Below are 4,606 nucleotides of genomic sequence, written 5' to 3'. Positions count from 1 at the left end.
TTTTGGGTTTTTTTTGAGAGACAGGGTCTCTCTGCTGCCCAGGCTGGAGTGCAATGGTGCCATCTCAACTCACTACAACATTCGCTCCCGGGTTCAAGCAATTCTTCTGCCTTAGCCTCCCGAGTATCTGGGATTACAGGCATCTACCACCACGCCCAGCTAATTTTGTATTTTTAGTAGAGATAGGATTTTTACCATACTTGCCAGGCTGGTCTTGAACTCCTGACCTCAGGTGATCTGCCCGCCTCGGCCTCCTCCCAAAGTGCTGGGATTACAGGCACGAGCCACCATGCCTGGCCCTATGTGTACAAAATTTTGAAGAATCTTACAGACCCGTGAGTTTTCAGGGTTGCAGGATATAAAATCAACATATAAATCAGTTGTATTTTATATATTAGCAACCAACAAGCCAAAAATGACATTAAGAAAATTCCAATCACACAGTACTAGAGAGACTAAAATACTTAGGAACAAATTTAACAATAAAGTGCCAGACTTGTGCACTGAAAGCTAAAATACTGAGCTAAATTTCCACTTTTATGGTTTGGGAGATACAGTATTGTTAAGTTGGTAGTTCTCCCCAGATTGTTCTATAGAGTCAACAGAATTCCTATCAAATTCCTTTTTCCCAGGCCTGTATTAATAAAATATAAGTTAAATGTATATTAATAAAGTTATGTGGACATTTATAGGACCTAGAGTAGTCAAAACAATTTTTTATTTTGAAACAGGGTCTTTTTTTTTGAGACGGAGTCTCGCTCTGTTGCCCAGGCTACTCATAACTCAGATCTTAGCTCACTGCAAGCTCCACCTCCCGGGTTCACGCCATTCTCCTGCCTCAGACTCCCGAGTAGCTGGGACTACAGGCGCCCGCCACCTCGCCTGGCTAGTTTTTTTGTATTTTTTTAGTAGAGACGGGGTTTCACCGTGTTAGCCAGGATGGTCTCAGTCTCCTGACCTCGTGATCCACCCGTCTCAGCCTCCCAAAGTGCTGGGATTACAGGCTTAAGCCACCGCGCCTGGCCTCTCTTTTTTTTTTTTTGAGACGGAGTCTCGCTCTGTCCCCCAGGCTGGCGTGCAGTGGTGCGATCTCAGCTCACTGCAAGCTCTGCCTCCCTAGTTCACACCATCATCCTGCCTCAGCCTCCCAAGTAGCTGGGACTACAGGTGCCTGCCACCATGCCCAGCTAATTTTTTGTGTTTTTAGTAGAGATGGGGTTTCACCGTGTTAGCCAGGATGGTCTCTATCTCCTGACCTGTGATCCATCTGCCTCAGCCTCTCAACATGCTGGGATTACAGGTGTGAGCCACCCCGCTCGGCCTTTTTATGGTTTTTTTGGCTTTTTTGGAGACAGGGTTTTGCTCTTGTCACCCAGGCTGGAGTGCAATGGCACAATCTCGGCTCACTGCAACTTCTGCCTCCTGGTTTCAAGCAATTCTCCTGCTGCAGCCTCCTGAGTAGCTAGGATTACAGGCATGCGCCACCACACCTGGCTAGTTTTATATTTTTTAGTAGAGACCACATTTCACCATGTTGGCCAGGCTGGTCTTAAACTCCTGACCTCATGTGATCCACCCTCCTCGGCCTCCCAAAGTGCTGGGATTACAGGCGTGAGCCACCATGCCCAGCCTATGGTGAATAAATTTTCAACAAAGACGGTGAGGCATTGCACTGGGGGAAATCACAGTTTCTCAACAAGAGGTGCCAGGACAGGTGGCTGTTCCTACACACAGAAAAGATGTTCACTCCGTATGCAAAAGTTAACCCAAAAAATATGGACTGTAGATCTAAGTGTCAACAAGCATAAAATATAGCAGAAGATCACAGAAGAAAATACGAAGGAAAACCTTTACAATATCCAGTTGGGCTAAGAGTTTGTTTTTGAGATAAGGTCTCTGTCACCCAGGCTGGAGTGCAGTGGTACAATCATAGCTGACTGCAGCCTTGACACCACGGGCTCAAGTGATCCGCCTTCCTCAGCTCAGGAGTTCTCAGGATAGCAAAGGCATGAGGCATGTGGAAAAAAACTACTTCACTAGAATAAAAGGTTTTGCCCCTTAGAAGACATCATTAAGAAAATGAAAGACAAACCACATAAAATGTCTGCAAATCACATCTCTCTCTCTCTTTTTTTTTTTTTTTGGAGACTGAGTTTTGCTCTTGTTGCCCAGGCTGGAGTGCAATGGCGTGATCTCCGCTCACTGCAGCCTCCTCTGCCTTCTGGGATCAAGCAATTCTCCTGCCTCAGCCTCCCAAATAGCTGGGACTACAGGCATGCGCCACCACATCCGGCTAATTTTTGTATTTTTGGTAGCGATTTGTGTTTCACTATGTTGGCCAGGCTGGTCTCGAACTCCTGGCCTCAGGTGATCCGCCCGCCTCAGTCTCCCAAAGTGCTGGGATTACACGTGTGAGCTACAGCACCCCGTCTCATATATCTGATAAAGGACTGTATACAGGATATGTAACTACTCATAACTCAGACAGCCCAATAAAAATGAGGAAAGATTTAAATAGGTTTCTGCCCAGGAAGACTCATCAGGGAAATGCAGATGCAACCCACAGTGTGACACGACACTGCTTCACATTCATACAGCTGGGATTGAGCACAGCAGGTGTTGCCAAGCCTGTGGCCACCTGGAGCAGCCCAGCGTTGCTAGGGGGTGCAAAGCTGCACACCTACATTGGGAAACATTTGGGGACTTCCACTCAGGAATCTACCCAAGAGAAATGAAAGCACATGTTCATGAAAAGGCTTAATGCAATGTTTGTAATGGTTTATAATGTTCCTAAATGTTTATGGCGGCATTATTCATAATGCACAAAAAAGAAACCATCCGAATGTTTGCCAACTGGAATGGTTACAAACAAAATGAATACCCACACAATCGAATCTTAAAAGGATAAAATACTCTCTAAAACATGAGTGAGCCTCAAAAACATTACACAGTATAATCGTCATTTATGTGAAGTGTCCATCAGAGGCAAGTTTAGAGATACTAAAAGCAGGACTGTGATTGCCTGGGACAGGGTGTAGGGTGTGGGTGGTGGGAGCAGGCATCACCTGAAAATAGCTCAAAAGAATTTGGGGCTGGGCAGAGTGGCTCCCAAAAATGCCTTCCTGTGTTCATTTATATGTCTGAACAAAGCAGCTGCACGCGTGTGTGCGTGTGGTCTCTGCTTCTCTTGGCCAGCCTGGGTTCCCTGCCAGAAGCCTGGCAGTATGGGCCAAACAGACAGGGCCCTGTCTGCATGGAGCTCAAGAGTGATTAAAGAGGTGGTGGCCAGGCATGGTGGCTCACACCTGTAATCTCAGCACTTTGGGAGGCTGAGGCAGGAGGCTCGCTTGAGCTAAGGGGTTCAAGACCAGCCTGGGCAACATAGTGAGACCCCATCTCTACAAGAAATAAAAAATCAGCTGGACATAGTAGTGCACACCTGTAGTCCCAGCTACTCGGGAGGCTGAGGTGGGAGGATTGCTTGAGCCCAGGAGATCGAGGCTGCAGTGAGCTGAGATTGCACCACTGCACTCCAGCCTGGGCAACAGAGCAAGACCGTGTCTTAAAGAGGCAGGGCACGGTGGCTCATGCCTGTAATCCCAGCACTTTGGGAGGCTGAGGCGGGTGGATCACCTGAGGTCAGGAGTTCGAGACCAGCTTGGCCAACGTGGTGAAACCCTGTCTTTACTAAAAATACAAAATTTGGCTGGGCATGTTGGTTCACACCTGTAGTCCTAACTACTCGGGAGGCTGAGGCAGGAGAATTGCTTGAACCTGAGAGGTGGAGGTTGCAGTAAGCCGAGACTGTGCCATTGTACTCAAGCCTGGGTGACAGAGACTACGTCTCAAAAAAATAATAAATAAAGAGGAGTCCACGCTAACGAGTCCACAGTCCTAACAAGTGCTGGGGCTGGACGTGGGGCAGCGTCCCGCCCAGTGTGTGGTGCAGGGCCTTTAGGGGCTTGGCCTCCGGTGGAGGAGAGCACAGGGCTGGGTGCGAGCACTACAGCTGGGCCAGGCCACTCACGTTATGCGGCCGTTCCTGATGCTTCAACACGGTCCTTGTGGGCGAATGTGTGAAATCTCGGAACAAGTGGAGTGGGGAACTGAGCGTCTGCGGTGAAGCCCAGGCTAAGGAAGCCCCTCATGTGCTCACGGTGCCAGGAGGTCTCTGCCTTCTGGTCCTGAGGAGTCGCGGGATTCCTGAGGGATACTAGGGCCTCTGCAGCTGTGCCTGCGCCAAGTAGCCACGCGAGCTGCGCATGAATTCTGTCTCAGCCTGGAGAAAAAACCCCCGGCTGCGCCCTCGCCCACCACGAGCTTTCCACGGGGCCTGGGCGTGGGCGTGCAAGGGGCTCCTCCTTGTCCCGAAGCCCTGTCCTTCCACGGGAGACACCAGGGCGCTGGAGCGGCCCGCGCGCCGGCGCACTCGCCCATGTTTAACGAGAACTTAATCCCCGTGCCCGTTACCTCCCGGAAGTCCCGGGACTAGATAACAAGGCCCCCAAACAAGAGTCGCAGTCGGACCGACTGGGCCGGGGAGGGCAGCGCACTGCACCTGCGCGGGCTTCCACAGCCCACGCGGCCGCCGCAGGCCTGCAGTGGG

The 4,606-nt window shown here is 50.1% G+C and overlaps 1 protein-coding gene across 3 annotated transcripts in view; it reads left to right on the top strand.

Moving 5' to 3' along the window:
* Positions 1-2,956: 2,956 nt before the first annotated feature.
* ARHGDIA (Rho GDP dissociation inhibitor (GDI) alpha) overlaps positions 2,957-4,606 on the top strand; it is a 5,671-nt gene continuing 4,021 nt past the window's right edge. For all 3 annotated transcript variants that reach the window (XM_011962388.1, XM_011961989.1, XM_011962053.1), the window contains exon 1: positions 2,957-2,967. The gene's annotated coding sequence lies outside the window, so the exon portion shown is untranslated. The remainder of the gene's footprint in view (positions 2,968-4,606) is intronic.

The sequence above is a fragment of the Colobus angolensis genome, unplaced genomic scaffold (genome assembly GCF_000951035.1).
Source record: "Colobus angolensis palliatus isolate OR3802 unplaced genomic scaffold, Cang.pa_1.0 Scaffold1, whole genome shotgun sequence".
Lineage (NCBI taxonomy): Eukaryota > Metazoa > Chordata > Mammalia > Primates > Cercopithecidae > Colobus > Colobus angolensis.
Note: the sequence above shows the minus strand (reverse complement) of the source record. Positions and strands in the feature narration are given on the sequence as shown.